Source organism: Epargyreus clarus, unplaced genomic scaffold (assembly GCF_041222505.1).
Source record: "Epargyreus clarus isolate Ecla_fem2 unplaced genomic scaffold, WU_Ecla_fem_2.2 ptg000021l, whole genome shotgun sequence".
NCBI lineage: Eukaryota > Metazoa > Arthropoda > Insecta > Lepidoptera > Hesperiidae > Epargyreus > Epargyreus clarus.
The window spans coordinates 14,118,638-14,142,047 of NW_027332228.1; the positions used below are offsets into that span (position 1 = coordinate 14,118,638).

Below are 23,410 nucleotides of genomic sequence, written 5' to 3' on the forward strand. Positions count from 1 at the left end.
ATTTATTTATAAATATGCATTTAAAGTTTTTGTGTCTATAAGGCATCATAAAATTAACTTCACTAAAGTAAATGTAGCTTATATGTGATACATTTTGAGTTTATGTCGAAATAGAACGTCGAAGTGGCGCCGGCGCTACATTATCTGAGAAAAGGCTGCGACGGATTCGAAAGTCCTTGTTATATTTATTGTTGACCACATTATTACGAAAAGCGAAGGCCAGTCGAACATTGTATTATGTTCTCCACTGTACTATACGGAATTTTAACAACTCATTTTGTTAAATACTTGTTAAAAGCACTGAAAACCAGTCGCCGGAGTCTGTTATTTCTCACAAGCATCGGCAGAGACTGAATGCGGCCATTTTTGCTGGTATACTGTATCGTTTACGTCACGTGTTTTTTATTTATTTTTTATTGTATCCCTTCCATTGTTATTATTTTCTTTTGTATGTATGTCTTTTGTATGTTCTAACTTGTATAGCTTGTAAGATAAATGGTTTCTTTCTTTCATTCTTTCAAATAACGTTATATACATTAAACCTATTTATAGCGTGAAGCAGTTGTGTTTCGATAAAAGGGTGCAGATGTAGGATGACTCAAATATGAGGCGACTATGGTAGTACTCAAGAGTGGCAATGTATCTCTGATTGGTTTCCAGTAGAATCTATTCTATATGGAGGTGGTCACAGATGCCTTTTTTGTTTCTTTTCTTTTTATACTTTATTGAACTAAAACATAATTATGGAACAAAAGGCGGGCTTAATGCTAAAAGCATTATGTCCCAGCCAACCTTTGGGCTGTGCAGAAAATAATAAAAGCGGTACAACAATAAAAGAAATGAAAAAAAATACGTTTTAAAATAATAGCATAAGAAACAATATGTAAGAGAGAGAAGAAATACGAGAAGGAAGAGGAAAAGTGACGTAAGGTTCCAAAATACATACACAGATATAAATAAGAAGGAAAGACTAGAAAAAATAATACAAGAGCTGATTCATGTACTGACCATGCACAGCTTTTTTAAAAGAAGTCCTGGTTTCTTAACAAGGGGTAACCTTCAAAAGGTACCTGACGACGTGGGAGCGACGCCAGGTTATGTGGGATTTTTACCGCACTAAAACCCCCCGTCGTCCTCAACGCTTGTTGGAGAACTCCGGGATCTCCGACGGAACGCAACCGAAGTCCTCCAAGCGCAGGGACATGGTCACAGGAAGTCATCAGGAAGACTATAAGGTCGTTTTGAGCGTCAATGTACTAGGTACTCGTATAATTATAAAGAGGTAAAGTTTATAACTGATTGTTTGTTTGTAAGCGTTAATCTTTGGAAATACTGAACCAATCATGAAAATTATTTCACGATGAGAAAGTTACACTATTCAGGAGTGCTATAGGCTATATTTTATTATGATTGAACAAAAAGCAGGCGAAACCGCGGGTACTGCTAGTCTTAAATAAAACCATTTGCAATATTCTATTCTATCTATATGAAACGTCAGGCTCGATAAAACAACGTAAAAGTAGAGACTGTGTTTCCCATTTGTATAATCTGTGGTCACAAACCACACAATCACATTGAAGTGTCGGCGCCAGTCAGCAATGCACTGTGCAATTGCAATAACTAATCCATCCTTTATTATCCTTATTAATGACAAAGTAACATCAGTGGTGTCTTCATGGTTACGGGATCATCGCTATACTAATCAATAATGTAGCCATTTTCCCGCGCTTTATTTTTTTCGTGACGTAAAATTTAGATTTGTCAGCTCATAGCTAAGGTTATGTTTTTTTTTTGTCTCTCAACTCTTTTTAGATATATAATCAAATTCATTAATTGAATATAATTGCCTTAATGTTGACTAGGTCCTCAAGTTATATGTGATAAAGAGCTAAGTGTATAAAGTTCAAGGATATAAAAAAATGTTAGTATTCTTTCATCATTTACGAGTACATTATAAACTATTTACCATATTAAATTAAAAAATAATGATAGAATATATAATAACATAACATAACCATAACAACGATTAAATGATAATACATGATAATTAATTTAATTGGACCGCTAAATAAAAATGAACCTTTTTTACACTTTAAGGATTTTGCATACATTTTTTATATTAGAGAAGATTAGACAGTTTCATTTAGACTGCTTTTGGGTGAACCACTAAATGCATTGGTGTCTCATTTCTTCCTCGCGGAATCTAGACATTATATCAGTTGGCAGCGAAGGTTAGGTGACGTCAGCTTTCAGGCCGATCGCCAAACTTGTTTCGCAGCTGCCGCAATAAAAACCTGGTAAAGGACCCGTTTCCACCTTGATACGGGTACCGTTTGCTGGGATTTTGCACTTGGTCACGTGTTTGGAAAGCTCAGGTCGAAAACAAGTACTAAAATACTTTGTGTGTAATTTACGCTTGTAAGAAGTTACACTTTCTTGGCGTTATTAATATAAAAAGGGTTTTATTTTATATCTGTTAATTTGATATCTATGGAAGTTCTGCTATAGTAGGACATAGTATGGGGACGCCCATAATTATCTTATTTAAAGCACACTAATCATTAATCTTTATTTATATTACTGAAGTAACAAACGAGCATGCAGTCCATCTGATGGTAATCGGGTACTGCCGTCCATTGACATCTGTAAACAACCACAGATAATCTGGATTCAATCAACGTTAAAACGTTTTGGATAAGTATGTCTCCCTTATCACATCCTTCAAACCGAATACAGCAATGCGTAATATTGCTGTTATTGGGCAAGAAGGTAGTAGAACCCTTTGTGGTTCGACTCCGGCGGCATCACCGCCACACCTATTTCTACCTAATAACAGCAGTGTTAGGCGCTGCTGTGTTCCGGTTTGAAGGCTGTGGTAAGGGAGACAGACTTTTCCGAGGCGTTCCAGCTTAGTCCTAAGGGGTAGCTGGGTATCTGGGGTTGATTACAGATGGGCGGGTCCATGGGCGGCAGTAGCCACTTACCATCAGGTGGACTGCATGCTCGTCTTCTACTCCTATATTATAAAAAAAAGATATAGTTGTGGCGGTGGTGCTTCCGTAGTTGAGCCACAAAGGTTTCTATCATCATTAAAATGTGTTAAAAAGTGTTTGACGTTGATCCTTTGATGTGAATACCAGAAAGACATAAATACTAAAGGTAGGCGTTTATATTATGCAGATTAACCCGTATCCGAGTATCTCGTGCTATCTGCAACTTTGTTGCACGCAGATGACTTCATTAATGTCACTTTGTATACATAGACTTACTAACTAGATAGACTTCTAATGCCAAACTGTGTGATGACGGAATATGTTTGAAATTCCGTCATTCCCTATTGAAGGTGGTAGACTACGAGGTTCGGCTAAGGTAACCCCTAAGCTTTATGATAACAATATTTAGCGCTGTGGTATTCTGGTAATCATATCTGTGGCTAACCTCAGATATGATTTCAATCCTATCTAGGATCCATTTCACAAGACTGTTAGTAACCATCAGTTGGTCTGAACCTGAACGCTTCTTTCGTAAGGACTAAGTTGGGACGTCTCATGACCGTTACGCTACTGGGTCGTCAATTCATTTTAGTTCACTATAAATGAGGAGTCTAATTTGTTACTTCGTGTATAATTATAATTATTGAGAAATAAAATTTTATGAATACGTTTACATTATGTTTATTAGCTTACTTTTTATAACAGCTGTAAAATCTTATAGCCATAAGAATGAAATCGTGTGATGATATATTTTGCAATTTAAAATCGCATCATATTATAAATTGCTCAAATGTAGAATAAAAAGCAATATTACTACTAAGTATATAAAAAGCAATGTTACTACCATCTCTTAACACAATATTATTTTAATCATACTTTTACTTTTTTGCAGGAAAAATAACTTTTTAAGCAAAATATGACAATTTCAGTTGGTTTTATACAATGGATAAGCGAAAAATAAATAAGTGTTCAACTGTGTATGACGGAATATTTTACTGTTTTAAAGAGGAAATTAAACTTTCCTGAACTATGATGGGTTTTAAAAGATGGCCCCCAGTTTATTGATATTTTTTATTTTTTGAAAGAATTTTTGATACTCGTATTTATAAGAGTAAACATAGGTACTCCATTTAGAGTCTACGTTTGTGACTATTATTATTTTTTCATATTTTATTTTTACATGTTCATAGGACAAATCTTATTCGTTTAATATTAGATAAAAGTAGAATCAAATTCAGTCACTATTCTATTCGTAATGTCCAACGAAATAATTTCCATAACATTTGGCCATTATTAGAAAATGATGGAAATTATTTTGTTAATCAGCATTTAAGAGTTTTTTTTAACAATAAATGTTTTTGCCGGCTAATAAAATTAATTTTCTGTTTTCCTAGCATTTATATATATAGGGCTTATATAGAAACTTATGTCATCATTAAATCTGTAGGAAATCTATCATGCAACATTGTCGCTAATACATTCATGTTGCCAACTTGTGTGCCATCAGATAAATCTTACTAGAGAAACAAACATAATTCAATACCATGTAAACGTGTTTAAAGGAACCCGGGACTAGTTTAGATTTATTAATGGCTACTTTTTGATGATTTACAAGTTTAGTATTGCTTGATACGACTTCCTAAGGATATGAAAAAAGTTGTATCTCAACTTTTTTCTTTTGAAATACTCATAAAGGTATTATACAGATACAAATTCCAAATGATGGAACGAACGAAATTAGCGAAAAATAACTTGATTTTGAATCGATGTGTACGTCGCGTGTGTGTGCGTTTTGTATTCACAGTCTTGTATGAATGTGTGAGATTTGTATGGATATTTGTTACAAAAGTGATGCCGACTGATTTTGTTATTTTTACTTATAGGTCATTGATTTAATAGTTTTAAGATATTAATGGTAGTTCAACTGCCGTGGCTCAACCGGCCCAACTATTTTTGTCTTAAAAGAGCAGTATTTAATTTGAAGGATGTTTATTAGAAGATACATTATTTACTATACAAAATTGTTGGGTCTAGATATACGGCCAGTATTGACCTATTAAAACAAAATGTCGCAATAACTTATCTATTACCGATGTAAGAATCTGTTTGTCTCGTACACAATGATTCAATTATTATGACCAAATGGCGTAGCTTTTGGTAATGGCAACGAGAATTGATTGTTTTTGTAAATATGCACACCTGTTGGTCATTTGCACGCAAACATTAAATTATCACCATTATTAACTACTTGTTTTAGCCTACAACGCCTTACACGATTTTTGATAAGACTTGTAAAGTCTTTTTATCTTTGAGATCATATGGATGTTTTTATGTGGCAAGAACCCCGCATGATATTTACCACATAAAAAAATCCACTGATCCTCCGATCGCTCTGACACACCTATTTCTGCCTTATAACATCAGTGTTAAGTACTGCTGTGTTTTGGTAAGGAGGGCGTGGCGAAGAGAAAATTATGCGTGTCGTTCCAACTTTGCAACTTCTCAACGGTAACAATGCATCTGCGACCGATCTCAGATGAGTCTTTAATCCAATCAGGATTTGATTACAGATGTCCATGGGCAACAGTAGTTTTTAGTAATAGGTGGATTGCTTGCGTAAAAATGTAGCCTTATTCCTTCTTTATCAGTCTCGTTATCGAGATCCTCATGAAATAATTGTCTTTATATAGTCGTATGGTAACAAGATAAATTACTATCAATAAATATGTAAATAATATAATAATACATGTAAATAATATAATAATATCTACAATGTACATAATTATTTCTAAAGAAACTTAATAATACAGCTAGTATACACGAAGGTAATTAATAGGTTATGTATGCGAATAAAATAATGAGTGAGTAATTATACATTACATTGAATGGATGCGCTTTAAATCCACATAAATCTTAAATATGCGTAATGAACATTATTTTTCTTTTGCAGATCTCCAAGATAACATTACTGTTAACTGGTGTCCGGTAAGTAACGTATTATATTTCAATGGTTTATATTTTTGGGGTAAAAGTACACCTACGTCACTCCCTAAATATTCCATCTCTGCGAGAACCCTACGTCCTCTGTGTGGATTTCTATATAAGATGATTCTACAAGATCCTATTAAATCATCCCTTTAGTCATTCGCTTTTAGAGGTCCACTTCTGATTATATGCGTTTTACAAATGACTTATCACTAGACTTTGTATTTTTCAATAAAGTTCGCAAAGATATGTGAAGTTGATTAATCCGCTCTTTACCCTTACCATGAGTTTTCAAAAAATCCTACATTTTACGTTACGTTTACTCAATCAATTATTCTGTTCCGTTTGCTTAGTCTTTTTGTCTACCCCATATGTTCGCAAAAAAGAGAGACAAAACATAAAGCGCCATTTTGTCAATTTAGATATTTAATGTTGCGTTACTGTCACAATACTTCTGATAAAATCCGCTAGGGGCGCCGATTGGAAATTGTATGGGCAAATACGTAAACAAATACCAAAACAGTCATATTTGTCAAAACGTAAAAACTCATGGTAAGGGTACTCTTGACCAAAGTAATAGACTGAGTCATAAACCCTATTAAATATGAGAGGAATCCTTCGCCTAGAAATTTGAGAGCAATGAATTGTTCGTGATGACCCTGATTATGTAAAAAAGCGTATTAGCAAAATGCACTTATTTACTTACAGACTTAAATTCTGTTTATTTGTGTGTATTAGTGTGTAGGCATTGAAGATATAGAAAAAATATAATCTCAGGGAAGTGGCAGTAACCTCGGCAGTATAGAAAGATACAATCGCCTCATTGTTAAGACTTGGCAAATCCTATCCACTCACAAGGTCTATCTGTGTGTTCGTAAATTACGATTTTGTAATATTTATTTTATATTATTTTAAGATTTTGTGTATGCATGTGGAGCAAGGATACTAACTTATTGTATTATCAATATATTTTAAATTGCGCAATTATGTAAAGTTAGATATTTTTACATACAATTTTATATTTTTTACTCAACGAACTCAACTCCTCAATCCAAACCCAGAATTTATCATTATCGTTAATCGTAATGCGAAATGTTATGGGACTGTTACCGTTAACCGTATAACTGTTATGAGAATATTGTCGGACCTTTTTAGATTTTTTCTATACACAAAAACTCTGTTAAAGTAAGATATATTATCTGTACAATTTAAATTTCGTGCCTTCCATCTAATGTCTTTTTCATTATCTGTGACACCTCTCTATTATTCTCTCTACTCTGCGGAACATTGTAAAGTGAATGTGTAAATTTCAAAGCAATCCAATAAAATCTAATTAATCCACAATTCAGTCATTTAATTGTATCACACTCTATCCAAGACATAAATCAATAAGTAATTATTCCTGTACGATTATTTTACATAAAAAATATTTTATAACAGCTCCATTATTCCTTTTTCTGCAATCCATTCTTTGACATCTTATTTTCTAAACATTATAATATCTTTCTTTCTTTCTTTTGATCTAGTTTGGCGTTAGACTGCTACTCACTAGCAATGAAATCGACTCTTATTAACCTAATATTCGTACATTTAAAAAGGTCTTAAAATGCTACCAAAATATATTCATATATAGCCTTACAAATCTAACTTATATAAATATCAGCAAACTCATGCGTATAGTGATGGCTCTAAGGATACAAAATATATTTCGGCAGTTATCCGGCAATTATTCACAGCACAACGAACTTAGATCGTTAATAGATGTGTGAGCTATTAGGAATTATTTTAAGGAAACATATAAATCGATGCGAGCGAGGATCATGACCTTATGGAAACCGGTTGTTTGAATCTAGTTAATTCGCAATACGTTTGTAATATTATTGGGCGGTTGATGGTAATATTCGTAACGTTGTGTGGTGATAGTATCAGATAAATCTATGGTAAAGAAGCGTTTAAATAGAATACGAAAATGTACATGCATAAACGCAATCGAAAAAGGTGATGTTGATTATTATTTAAGTGTAATAATTCATTTTACGATAAAGTTTTATAAGAGCCTTTTATATTTTCGAAGTTACGCTGCTTCTTCTCCTTGCGAAGTGATGGGAGACATTCATGTTCAAAAGATTTTGAATTGATTCTGGCGTAGGCAGTAGAGATCACTTTACGTGGTGAAGTACAAAGTAGGTTATTCTAACTTGACAGACATTTTTTAAGTTGATATTGTAAAGTAAACGCACATATCACACGATATAAAAACAAAGCTTATTTTGACATCACAGACCGACCACTTCATCTTGGTTTTTAACAAACATTTATCTGTTAACATTAACCTTAGTTATTTAGCATGAGAATTCAAGTCAGAGTAAGTACATCCCTTAAATTGATCCAATTACATGACGTAAATTTCAACTTCAATCCCAACATATATAGGGATTCCCCAATGTTCCCCATTGTCATATTACTTGACTAAATTCGATACGTTTAATGCATGACCATCCCCTACTGCCACCCCAATAAAACAAACAGTCAGAAAGTAGTCCTATTTAATGTAGGTAGGGTTGGTTTTTCCCCTACAGTATCTATATTGGTTACTGATAAGAACAGTCTACAGGAATAGACTGCAATCAGTCTTTGTCAAATCTATTACTCGGTCTATTTATTAGACTTAGAACGCGTAATTTGTATTTGGGGATATACAAGAAAATCTTATTATTCTTTTCCTCGTGAAGTACCATGACGTCATTGTTTATGATGAAAAGTAAGTGATCATAGTAATATATTTTTATTATATACTTAGCGTTTAAAGGTAGAAGAAGCCTTGGAGGCTCCACTGAAGCGGTTCTCTCCACTTTTTCCTGTTGATGACAGATCGCCTGGCACAGTCTGCCTTGCAGTGTCAAACGCTACTCTAAACTAAGAGGTGCTATACATCAGAAAAGAGTAGTGGCCGAAAAGAGGTTCATTGCAGTTAGAAGTTGTCCAAGAGCGGCAGTGGCCACTTAACATCAGGTAGACTTTGTTATTTTGATTTTCTGCAGAAACAATTGGAATATGTTTACCAAGTGCGCGAAATACCAAGATTCCAAAACCGCGCGTATTTCAAGGTTGTTCTGTAATCCTACGCGAGTCCTTACTGATATTTTAAATGCAAAAGCCGACTTATATGTATATTCAACAGAATTAAATCCTGTACCCTTCAAAGTAGGACTGTACTGTCATGCCTGTTTCTGCCTATAAAAGTATAGGCACCTTTGTTTTTGTTGTAGTAGGTATTGATGTTGATATTGCATAATAATGATAATGATATGATAATGATATATTGTTATGTCATCATTACGTTAATTACTTTCATTCTTTTCATGTAATGTATCAAGAAAAAACATTTCGAACGTTGAAACAGCTAGTGAGTAAAATAATCTAGGAAATATATAATTTACATCAACGCTCTATATACGCAAAGTTTATTAATGTATACAGATATAATGGTGACGTGCCCATTAGTTTTGAGTCTAGGAAATATTGCTAAAAAATGTAAATTAGTGGTATCACACGTATCAAATGAAATGTTAGGTGAGTAAAACCGGGCGCGGTCGAACCTTGGATGGGTGACCGTAAAAGGCGAACTTTTAACAGACGAACAGGTTCCTTTTGTTTTTACGGTTAGCCACTTACTTATCTGTTCTAATATATTATCTGTAATTCGATAACCGTTTTTATTTATAATCAAAAGCAGTTACGAAATATGTATACATTATAATACAAATCAGAGGTATACATTTTAGATGTAAAAAAGGAAGTGCCTATTCTAATTGTTATTTGTTTTGGTGAAATCTAAATGCCGATTAGTGTTTTATGATGGCCTTAAAAGCATTTTTAAGCCTAAGTAATATATAATTGACCGAGGTGGCGGGCGGACTATGCACTAAACTCTTATATTTCTAAGCGGAAAAAATAATAGATAATATTAGGAGCTGGAGCAAACTAATATTATTTAACACATATTAGTCGAAAAGGCTTTAGCACCATGGACCACATACACACGCTGCGGCAGGTGGTACAGAAGTCCGAGGAGTACAACCTGCCGTTGTGCGTGGCTTATGTGGACTATGAGAAAGCCTTCGATTCTATCGAGACGTGGGCGGTATTGGAGTCACTCCAGAGGTGCCAGATCGACTATCGATACATCGAAGTGTTGAAGTGTATGTATAAGGCAGCCTCAATGACGATCCGATTACACGACAGAAGTACGAACCCCATCCAAGTGCAGCGAGGTGTGAGACAGGGGACGTATTGTCTCCAAAACTGTTTACCGCTGCACTGGAGGACGTGTTCAAACTGATGGAGTGGAAAGGATTCGGCATCAACATCGATGGCGAATATATCACTCACCTTCGATTCGCAGACGATATCGTCATCATGGCGGAGTCGCTGGAGGACCTCAATACCATGCTCAATGACCTCTGTGGCGCCTCTCAACGGGTAGGTCTTAAGATGAACATGGACAAGACGAAGATCATGTCTAACGTCCATGTCACACCCATGCCGGTCGTTGTAAATGGCGTCACACTCGAAGTTGTTGACGAATACGTTTACTTGGGACAGATAATCCAGATGGGTAAGTCCAACTTCGAGAAAGAGGTCACTCGTAGAATCCGACTCGGTTGGGCAGCGTTCGGGAAATTGCGTGACATCTTCTCATCCAAGATACCTCAGAGCCTGAAGTCGAAGATGTTCGAGCAGTGTGTGTTGCCAGTGATGACGTACGGTGCCGAGACGTGGTCTTTCACTGTGAGCCTTATACGAAGACTCAAAGTCGCTCAGCGAGCTATGGAAAGAGCTATGCTCGGTATTTCCCTACGCGACAGAATTCGTAACGAGGAAGTCCGTAGGCGAACGAAAGTTACCGACATAGCTCTCAAAATAAGCAAGCTGAAGTGGCAATGGGCTGGCCACATAGTTCGCAGGACCGATAACCGGTGGGGTCGGAAGGTCCCCGAATGGAGACCACGTCTCGGCAAAAGGAGTACAGGACGCCCCCCGACCAGGTGGACTGACGACCTGAAGCGGACGGCGGGTAACCGCTGGATGCAGACGGCCCAAGACCGATCGGAGTGGCGCAGACTAGGGGAGGCCTATGTCCAGCAGTGGACCAGTAAAGGCTGATGGATGGATGGATGGACATATTAGTCGTATATATACATATATAACCACATTCGCTATGTGTGTTATGTGAGGGAGAAACAGTGGGAATAGTTTGGACAATTTCGAATAGTTTTAGTCTGTATTTCTAAAGTTTTCCCGAACGTTTGTGGATGTTGTCTTTGTCCTCAATTCGAAGTAAAGTTGTGTAGTGATGTGTACCAGACATTCTCCGATTGCCTTTTAAAATAAAATTAAGTATTACAATTGACTTGAATTGAAATTATAATTCTACAGGCACATAATGAATAAAGACACAGTTATTTCTGTATGATGCCGCAGTTACAGGATGAATAAATAGAATAATGATATGTTATGATTACTTCGCAAACCTTGCCGATGCACTGGTTCTCCTTCATTGCAATGTCAGTGCCATATACTGGTATCATTACATGTGTGATCCATGATCTACATTTACATAAAATAAAATTACAAATTGAACTGACTGCATTATTCTTAAATCCTGCAGTCATTTTAATGAATTCATCATTTTAATTTTTTAACACCTAACTGTTTTTAAAATGAAATTTGTTGATGTGCATCAGAATTTAGTAATTTGTTTTATTTTTTAGTAATTTGGGTAAAATTAAAGTAATTCTATTTTCTTCACTTATTATTACAAAATTGCAAAAAAATATACAAAACTCACTACGCTTTTGTAATACTTATAAAAATTTTGTTATATATTACTAAAAATTGCATGTACACATATTACATTACACGAAACACATTTTTCTTAACTTAGTTATTTGAACGATACCATTACAAATTTAAAATTTGATGCGCACATTTTGCATTAGACATCCAATTCGTAATGTGAGTTCAAACTATGTAGATACGCGGTACTGCGCCGGTCACGACTCAGGCACGCCTTGAAACTCGGGTACCGGATATTATATACTTATTATTCGGAAGGATTTTCGAGTTCCATTCCCACGTATCTCGCATAAGATTTGAAATACATATTTGTAAACCATTTATTCACAGATTTAGATAAATCTCTGAAATTTAAGCTGAAGTGTAGAGCCGAGTCATTTTCACAGTAAGACTTAGTTCTAAATAATAAAAAAAAATATTTTTTTTGAACATTATCTGAACGTAGACGTGTGTGAACGTAAAAGACCTAATATGAAACAGCTAAAACGTTGGTATTGAGTTTTTATTAATAGGTATCTAAGGATGTAGGATTTTGTAGCAATCACCGTAATATTATATCAAAGATTTTAAATATATAGGTTTTTAAACAAAAACATTCAGTTTGCTAACACCATCTCCGATGGACAATTGGCGCATATTTCAGATCAACTTATAACTTGCGGATGACTATTCGCATTTCTATTACTACTTAATAATTCTTTGTATGTTTTTGTATTTTGTTTAGATGGCTTTAATCATGTTTATTTGAATTGACTATTCTTTATAACTCTCTTCAATTGTATTCAAAGTAGTTAAGCATCATTTGTATGATTCCTCACTTTGTATTACACAAATAAATTACTTCTTTCCGTGCTTGGCTCGTTTATAATCAAAATGAAAAGGATTTAAGATATAACCTCCAGTATTTTGCAAGTTGGCTTAAAGTTTTTGATCGTTTACGCAATTGTGGTCTATTGTTTTACTACGTGGGTAGGTCAATGGGTCATTTAGCCGTTTTTGTTTATAAGATTAAAGTAGTAAAGGAGTACGCACTCCATCTGATGGGTTGTAGTCACTGCCGGCCTATGGACATAATGGGCAACTCTATATAGACCGGCTATTTTTCTTCCTGTACCCTTACCATGAGTTTTTACGTTTTGACAAAGAATACTGTTTTGGTATTTGTTTACGTATTGGCCCATACCATTTCCAAGTTCTGACACAATCCGCTAGGGACGCTGATTGGAAATTGTTTGGGCAAATACGTAAACAAATACCAAAACAGTCATATTTGACAAAACGTAAAACCTCCTGGTAAGGGTACTGAAGCCGACCACAGATGCGTTGACACTTCTGAGAACAAACATGGTCGCTACATCTGTAAGTCAGCCGGCATCCACCCATTTCCAACGAAGCACAATTCTGCTTCTCTCTAAAAATGGGTGGGGCGGTAGTTCCTATACAGTCAAACCATTTGTTTTATAATATTGGAGTAGCAGACGAGCATGCAGCCCACCTGATGGTAAGTGGCTACTGTCGCCCATGGACATCTGTAATCAACCACAGATAGGATTAAATATTCCTACCTAAGGTCGGCCACAGATGCGCCGCTACCCCTGAGGACTAAGCTGGAACGCCTCGAAAAAGTCTGTCTCCCTTACCACACCCTTCTAACCGGAACACAGCAGCGTCTAACACTGCTGTTATTAGGTAGAAATAGGTGCGGGGGTGGTGCCGCCGGAGTCGAACCGCAAAGGGTCCTACCACCTTCAAAACCATATTCTGTACACCATCTGGTTTAAAGAAAATAAATTAGTTTACGGAAGTATACGGCCCAAAGGTCGCGTCGGCTCCTTGGCATTTGGCACTGCGGTCACAATCCTTATTGCATTGTCTCCGTTATCTGTATCACACGAGTTTGTAAACTTTGTGAGCTTTTGTTAAACATTATTCAAAATGTGTGCATTGTTTCAAGGATTTATTGCGGGTGCTTAAGATAAGGGAGGCTTGCAAATTGAAGAATGAATTATTGATATAGCTGTTACCTGCGACTTCGTACGCCCCAAAAACCTTTATTAGTGGGTGCATGCATAATGCATATACTACAAAATTGTTCCAAATTAATGGTTCTAATTTTAGTTTGTATCTTTTCGTTTTATATACATACCCATAGATAATAATGATTATAAGTATTATAACATTTTGTTAATTTGTAAAATGAAGTGCATGAACGTAGCGTTGGGGAGAATTATTTTCCTATTGTCCAAAATTTATTAAAAAAATATTCCTAATACATTTGATTGCTAGTAAAACATTTAACCATCAAATCCGTTATCAATTCAATATATTTATTAACATAAAGCAATTTCAAAATATACTCCTACATATCCCAAATTTTATTCAGCATGTTTTTCTCCACCTAACGAAAATAGCAAACATGTATGTCTATGTAGCCAACATAATAATAAGTGGTTTCTCTCGTCCTTTAGACAAACATTTTCGTATACGATACGTAGGATTGGACTCGAATCCCGGAAATCGATGCACATGCATTGGTATCTATTGCTTAGAAGGTAGAAGTAGTAGAAGTAAGGTAGAAATGAATTTTCCTTAGGTACCACGCCCTTTTAGCCTAGTGGTTAAGAAACGCGGCCTCTCGATCGAGGGGTCCGAGGTTCAAATCCCAGGCACGCACCTCTAATTTTCAAATTTATGTGCGTATTAGAAATTAATTATCACTTGCTTAAACGGTGAAGGAAAACATCGTGAGGAAACCTGCATACCTGAGAGATTTATAAAAAAATCTTAAAGGTATGTGAAGTCTACCAATACGCACTTGGCCAGCGCGGTGGACTATGGCCTAATCCTTCTCATTCTGAGAGGAGACCCGTGCCCAGCAGTGGGACAGTAATGGGTTGATGATGACCACGCCCTTCATATCCAAAACACAGTTCTTCTCCGCTACTACAAGGAAAAATACATATGCATCGAGTACCGTCGAATACGAGCACCATAGATTTCTACCACATTCGAAATTTAACTTATTAACTTGTCAATGACTAGAAGTTAACTTTATTAACGATAAAAGTGTAGAAGTGACACTTTCTAAGAAAGTGATGTATGACTACATAATTACACCACCATGAAGTGTGAGCTTCGATTTTGATAAATTAATATGTATTTATAGAGAAAATTTTCATATTTGTAACTAATCCGCTTTGGAAATTATTACTCTTCATAGTCATGTTGATAACTTCTTCTTAATATACCTTATTAACTAAATAATTTTAAAATTGAATTAATTTAAGTTAATTTTTTGTTACATTTGTTTCATAATTTGACTACTGCGATATTTTGTCGATTTCTAATTTATTAGTGTACAGATGTAGTGCCGTAAATTGGAGATCAGACGTTCCAACGACCTCAAAGGCAGCCAGGCATGTATCGATCTCAGGTAGGACTTCTGTTCTTTGTAGTAGAAGTTTATGGATGGCTACCAAAGGCAGGCTTCATGAAACGTCTCGCAAAATGAATCTATTAAGTACCTTGGTAATCATAACATCGCATATAATACTATGCTCGTAAGTGTATACAATTACGCGTATCTTCATAGTGGATAAGCTGGAGCCCGGCGAGCTATAACGCAGTAATAATATGCATTTAGGATCGGGATAAGCGATGTCGTTGAACTGAACTCGGCGAAATATTATTAACTTAGAAGATGATAGTTTCCGCGTGTATTTATTATACTTTTTCGCTTGCTCGTTTAATAGCAATTTTACTCCACTGTTGGACATGGGTCTCTTCCCACAACTGGGATGACATGGAACATATTTCATGCTGGTCTGAGTTTGATTGATAGAAGGTACAGTTTTCTTTTGTTTTTTATAACATGACTTTGTTTTATTTCACACTTTGTTTCATCTATTACCACTGTTTTACTCACTCCGCAATGCGGAGGAAGGTATAGCATTTTTTGTGTTTTAATAAAATAATTTGTTTTACGAGTGTTTTTTATCACATATTGTTTCTTGTTTCTCTGTGGGGTCAGTATTCTTTTCTATATAGGATTGATTAGATCATTATAGGACTTCGATTTAATATGGTACGTTCTTATTAGTGATCGAAGGGTACTACGTATCAAATCAATTAAGACTTACACACGCCAGAGATATGCGCGCTATCCTTTGAATATCGAGCAATTAAATTATAAATATATGAGCATAAGATAACAGTTATAAGAAAACCAAACAGAATTCGTAAAATGTCCTTTCTGTTGTGAAAGTTTTATAATTGAAAGTTTAAATCGAATAATGCGATAACTATTGGTTACATTCCAGTTAAATCGTAGACAGATGAAAGAAAATAAAGGTTTTCTTACAATCTTGCGACACAAACGGTGTCTTATCTGTGCTTTACTTATTTCGGTCACGATCTTCTAAGAAGCTCCGTACACCAACTGTTTCTACGGGATTACGTCGCCGTCGCCGCTCGGCCATTAGTATTTCAGTTTTACGGTATGCGGAGAAACGAAAACGATTCGTAATATTATTTGTATTTTTTAAGTTATCGGATATTTTTAATTTTACTCAAATATAAAAAGCTATATAACTGAAAAGATATATTTAATATGAGATTAAAATTCTGGTTCAATTCCGAGGACTTTGTCGTTCGCGACGAAGCAATGTTGTTCATTATGGACCGTTAATTAAGGCCTTGAATAAATATTTAACCGAAATATTCATTCGGGACGGCAAGAACGATGAAAATTGTAGGTGGAAATGGTATTACCGTCAAATTATTGCAATTGCGTATTCTTGTCAGCGAAACTTGATCACAGTCATAATTAATATTATATATTATCATATTTCTCGTTAATCTCTCGCGATGAAACAAGATCCTTTCTGTTTTCGCCATTTTCGACGGCGATCGCGCTCTATTGTGACTGAATAGAAAATATTTCATCATAGAGGTCAGGTTATACTGGTTTTTGTGACGATACCATTCAATTAGACACAATAAAAGAACTTGCATTGAATTTTATCTTCATTGAGTTAAGAAATTGACAAATGAAGTTGAACTTTTTCTTTCGTTCAGCGAAATGTAATGACTGTATTGAGAAATGATTAGTTTTTGCGATGCAATCTACTCGTATCTGAAGAACGTGGGAAGAATGTAGTTGCTGTTTAATATTCATTGTAATTAATATTTGTTTATGTTTGGATGGCTTCTATATTCGTGGTTTGGCTTCAGGGATTATAACCATTTTTTGGATAAAGGTAAAAATGATCATGCAAACTCCTTGCTCGTTACCTAAAGTTTAAGAACCTGTATAGTGACTGGGTATAAGGAGTAAATCTTACGATTTAGTGGAAAAATGTGGATGCCGGCTACCCCGCGTAGGAAGCGACTATCTTAGTCCTCAGGAGTGGCAACGCATCTTTGATAGGCTTCAGGTAGATAATAAGAGTAGCAGACGAGCATACAGTCCACCTGATGGTAAGTGGCTACTGCCGCCCATGGACATGTGTAATCTACCCCAGATAGGATTAGATATTCCTACCTGAGGTCGGCCACAGATGCGCCGCTACCCCTGAGGACTCAGCTGGAACGCCTCAGAAAAGTCTGTGTCCCTTACCACACCTTCGAGATTGTTTTATGTTCGTAGGTCACAGACATATATAAGCGTCAGACCATTTAACATCAGGTGGACTGCATACTCATTTGCTACTCCAGTCTTCTTAAAATACAACGGTAAGTAAACTCAACCTCATAGACGAGCCAAACAACATCGGCAAAATAAAGGCTCACAGACTCCGCTGGCTCGGGCATGTTGAGAGAATGGAGGATGATCGGGCGGTAAAGCGCGCATACTTGGGACGGCCGAGTGGTAGACGCCCAGTCGGCCGTCCCAGATATCGCTGGAAAGATGAAGTAGTGAAGGACCTGTGTGAACTCCGGGTAGGCTGGGGATGGCGCAGGACAGGCCAAAATGGTCTCTTAGTATCGGAGGCTGAGACTCACTTTGGGTCGTTACGCCGACGCAGTAAGTAAGTAAGTAATTAAACTCAACAATGACACCTTTTAAAATTCCACACTTTCCCTTGTAATGTTTATGTCTCAATACAATTCCAACACTTTTTCGAACGAAAAGTTACAGTACTATCGATGTTGCAAGCGCATTAGCATATCGCATTTTCTGCAATAGTGCAAAATAACAGTACCTACTTACTGCAATGTTATAATTATGCAAAATACTTCAAAATCAGTTAACCGTAAAATAATTAAACTGATGTTATCATTCTGCGAGTAATTAGATGTCTATATTTTGATATAAAATAATTATCATGTCCTTGTCTTTCCGTTTGTAAGCTCGTTAGCGATCGCTAATTGAAACCTTGACAAAAATAATGATACGTATGTTTCTTAATTACGTATTGCAAGCTTTTCCTTTACTGGTTATAATTAATTATACATTGTGTATTTTTTACGTTACTAGGTAAAGAAATCGTTTATCACTAGTATAGTATATTTTTGGGGAGATTTTAGAGGTATGCTTAGAATTTATTTTGAGATATTTATGATACTAGAAAGTAAATAATTATCCTGAATAAAGATTATTAGATTATTTAGGATATTACAGTATGATTTTAGTAATTTATAGCTATAGTCATTAGAAACTGAGCTCCCTGTATAAATATAGAGTAGAAATCGGCGAAGAAAAAAGCTAATGTTAAATAAGTAAATCTTGTCATATCATTTTGAGCCAGTTTATATTATAGTCAGATGGAGGTGAAATTTTCGTACTCCCACATTAGTGATGACAATACAATATTCTGGTATGTGTAGTGTATATGATGCTTAATTTTGACGACATATAGTATTGGAGCCAACAGACAAGAACATAACAAACAGCCCGTCCTCTACTGGTACAATAGATAATTAAAAATTGGTGACACTATTGAAAGCTCTACTTTTTACCAAGTCCTATTTAACTCTTTTTACCAAAAAAGTTAAATAGGAAATAACCAAGTTATTAAATTTTTGTCAGTTAACGCAAAATAAATTGTTTTAACGGTGCACACAGTAGGCTAATCTCTAACTAAACCACTTTCTAATTACTCGCAAATCTGCCACTCACATAAGCACAACGCCGCTTTACAACGACAAAAACCAAACACTAGTTAAATATTATCCGCGCATTCCCATGAAAAAGAATGAATTATAATTAATCGGCGTTACGTGTCAACAATGGAGATAAAGCAATAATGGTTTTAATGAGAAAATCACACGAGTACCGATAGGAGGCTCCGGCGTATGAGTTATGGTAAATGCATCGCTGCGTTACCAATAATTGGCACAAGAACGGAGGCGGGTATTGCCACATCTGAGGGATATTGGGAACGATTGGTTTGCATATTGCTTTCTCGATTTGACTCGCATTATTGTTTAAGTCGTGTTAACATGTTAATAACGCTTTGTTTGTAGAAAATGATATGATTGTTATTGTTTATAGTTTCTATCTAGGACTCCTTCCGTGTCGTAGACACACAAAGAGGAATGTCCAGAACGGAAATCTTAATTCATCATTTTGATATTTGTCCGGTCGGGGATTGAACCTGGAAGAAGTGATCGTTCCACCACGCGAATTGTAAACATTAAGAAATCAGATGATGCTCATTGTTTTATACCCTAAACATTACATTACATTACATAACATCATTACATAGTAATAGCCCCAAAAAGCTTCTCTTTATATAAATTCTTACATTTGCCAACTCATGTTGGTAAATCTTAGGTTTTACTACTATATGTTTGGATTTACCCTAGTTCGGGATTTTGCAGTTTTACCATATTTGTTATTACGAATACATCTTAAATTATGACTATTCTAAAAATAAATTTATTTACAAAATATAAACTATAAATCGAATTATACTCGGTAATCGATTACATTTTTATCGATAAAACGACATCACAACCCGCAAGTGACTATTACTCGAATGTGACGCGAGCTCAATACCAGTGAAAATACTCAGCTCACACTTCTTGCATACTTTCACTGAAGATTAGTCTTTTTTCCTCTCCATTCTACCTTACTTGAATGGATAATGCCTAACTTATCACCGAGACCGATCTAGACAGATAGTGTTTACCCGTTTTCTACCAATCACTTACGTTTAACTCTTACAAGTCATTGTTACAGATCGGCTTCCTTTCTCCCTTTCTGTTTTGAAATACACGTATTCGATAATAACATTCTTTTGTTCGGGACCACAATGGCTTATTTACCTACTCCAATGGAATCATGCTTTTTTAGTAGAGTAGTCGCCAATATATTTGATTCATTTTTGAAGATCCCCATATCTACGCTTCGGGAAGAAAAGAGAGAACCATGAGAATTTCAAAACAATATTAATTGTATTTTTACGTATGCTTCTGGATTTTTGAACTTCTTAATGCTGTGCACGTTTGTTTTGTCTAATTCGAAGGTGGTAGAACCTTTTCGACTCCAGCGGCACCACCGCTACACCTATTTCTACCTAATAACAGCGGCGTTAGGCGCTGCTGTTATTTCAATGCACATCATGTACTAATGTGTGTCACTTGTTTTGTGCTTAGCTTGTGTTGTGGCACACACGTAAAGTTTCTTTAAACATACTTTATGTTTTTTATTTATTTTAAAGCACGAATTTATGAAGTATTCTGTTTTCTGTGGAGACATTTATTCGAAGCATATTAACTTAGCTCTCAGGGATAACAAATCATTAAGCCGACTTCAAGTAAAGCTCAAGTCCCAACCGGGATTGATTACAAGTGTCTATGCACTGCCTTGCAAGCATTCATTATTAGGTCATCATCATCAACATCAACCCATTATTGTCCCATTGCTAGGCACGGGTATCCTCTTAGAATGAGAAGGATTAGGCCATAGTCCACCGCGCTGGCCAAGTGCGAATTGGTAGACTTCACATACCTTTGAGATTTTTTTTGGAAGTCTCTCAGGTATGCAGGTTTTCTCACGATGTTTTCCTTCACCGTTTTAGCCAGTAATAATTAATTTCTAATACGAACATAATTTTGAAAAATCAGAGGTACGGCCTGGGATTTGAACCTCGAACTCTTCGATCGAGAGGCCGAGTTTCTTAACCACTAGGCTATCACTGTCTCTATAAGGTAGACATCATAAATTTGATTAACTAGAAAATTAAGATAATTTAACATTTAGAAATGAGATTGCATCTTCTTCTTAGTAATTAAATGGAAAGTCAATGTATTAATGATGTACATTATTTCTAGCACCCTGATAAAAAATACGAACAAATTCAATGTCACGTGCCACTCGCCAAAATGAAAAAAATTAGACATCATCAACCAAAGTCACAAAATTCTACAAACATTTTGACATTGAACGATAACATTTGGAGGAAAAATGGAACCCCTAATGAATTACCCCGCTAAAATGGGGGTCGCTGTTTGCAATATTCATGAGATATTTTTAAAATTCGTGAGCCATGAGTCGTGATTTACTAAAAGCAAGTATATCCCAGAATTATTAATATGCGAGTACTACAAACTTTCTCAGATCACGAATTAAATGTTCCTATCACGAGAGGATTAGAAATTGTAGATAAATTATACTTCTAATATGAGAAATGCATAAGATATATCAATTTCCACGTAAATGTCATTATTTTTATTTCAGTGATGTGAGTGTGTGATTTGTTCACAGATGCATTGCTAGTTCTCAGGACTAAGTAGTTGCTGGTAATAATATAGAAGTAACGAGCATGCAGTCGACGCCAGATGGTAAGCGGCTACTGCCGTCCATATTTGTAATCTGTAAGTGATATTTGTAAGAAGATCCCGATAAAATAGGAATCCTATTTAATATCGGTTACAGATGCGTTGCGATAAGATCAGAGTTGACACACTTACGAGTATAAAGGCGTTTCAGATTAGTTCTCAGAAACTGCTACTACTGTCACTCTTACTTCACCCTGTAATTAAGAACATAGCAATGTTAAAAACTGGATTTTATACAGAAATAGATGTGTGGTGTAGGGTTCTAGAAGGTGGTAGAACCCTTTGTGGTTCGATTCCGGCGGCACCACCGCCACACCTATTTCTATCTAATAACAGCAGTATTAGGCACTGCTGTGTTCCGGTTTGAAGGGTGTGGTAAGGGAGACAGACTTTTCCGAGGCATTCCAGCTTAGTTCTCAGGGGTAGCGGCGCATCTGTGGCCGACCTTAGGTGGGAATATCTAATTCTATCTGGGGTTGATTACAGATGTCCATGGGCGGCAATAGCCACTTACCATCAGGTGGACTGTATGCTCGTCTGTTACCCCTATATTATAAAAAAAAAAAAAAAAAATAGGTGCGACCGTAGTGCCTACGGAGTTGAACCATGGAGGTTTCTACCACCTTTACCACACGGGGCAATCCAACTTAATCTTAATGGCTATAGGCGTTATTACAAAATCTGAACTGCGTGTATTTGTTACTTCAATTTCATAAAATAAGCACTTGTAATTAAAAACCACTTAATCATATTATCCTTCGCTTGGGATTTAAACTGAGCAGTATCAACAAAAACCCACTTCGATCTCTTGTTGCACAAACAACTATGTATTAATAAATTTATATTTCTGAGAAACTGTTTACCGGGATCATGTTACACCGTTACGAATATGTAATACGTTACATATGCCTTGATATCGAATAGTAATATGAGTTTGATTGGTTTTTCTTCGAATTGTATGCTAGTTAGAGATTTCTTATCGTCACTCGATATATGTTTTTTTTATTCTAAATCCCTATTAAAGTTATAACATCAATTCCTCAATTACGTATAAGATGTAAGACTGAAGCAGAAAATGAAGGTGTAGTCCATCTTATGGTAAACGGTCATGCTCATAGAGGTCTGTGACCATCTCCATATAGTAGGTACAAGGGCTCTTGAAGCTTGGGCTTGGACTTGAAGCCAATCCCAGATGCTTTGTTACTCCTGAAGACACCTGTGTATGTAATTCAAATGACACTCTACATAACACAAAAATATCATTTGAAATGGATCTTAGATGCATAGAAACTCGATGACTAAGATTACTACACATATAGAGTTGATAGAAACATAGGTACCCCAACATTCCAACAAAAAAGAATCCCAGCTAAGTGTCCATTAAACCTTTTGTAGTATGGTAGTAAATAGGTGGCAATACCAAACGAAAAAATCCATAGAAACATCCTCGTTACATCCTTTCAATAAAATACATTCGTAATTACATTATATGCAAAGTTGATTAACAATAAATCTATGATTGCAATGATTAACAGGAAATAGTGTTTTTACTAGAATACTTTGTATCCTGAGGCTACACTTAACTATCCGAGGCAATGTGAAGAATGACGGTGAGGTAAGCCTCACTATAGATTATGTCTTATTAAATACAATATATGGAGAGGCTTTGAATAGTTCTGATGTTGTAATACAATTCCGTAGCGGAAAACGCTCTGACTCATCGTTAGGTAACCATAAGCTTGTTTAAAGCTTTGCGAGCTATTTTATTATTTTAGTCTTTATAATCC

General features: G+C 35.7%; 1 protein-coding gene across 2 annotated transcripts in view; it reads left to right on the top strand.

The window, feature by feature from the left end:
- LOC140750690 (uncharacterized) overlaps positions 1-23,410 on the top strand; it is a 95,964-nt gene that overhangs the window by 34,280 nt on the left and 38,274 nt on the right. For both annotated transcript variants that reach the window (XM_073084382.1, XM_073084383.1), the window contains exon 2: positions 5,944-5,978. The gene's annotated coding sequence lies outside the window, so the exon portion shown is untranslated. The remainder of the gene's footprint in view (positions 1-5,943; positions 5,979-23,410) is intronic.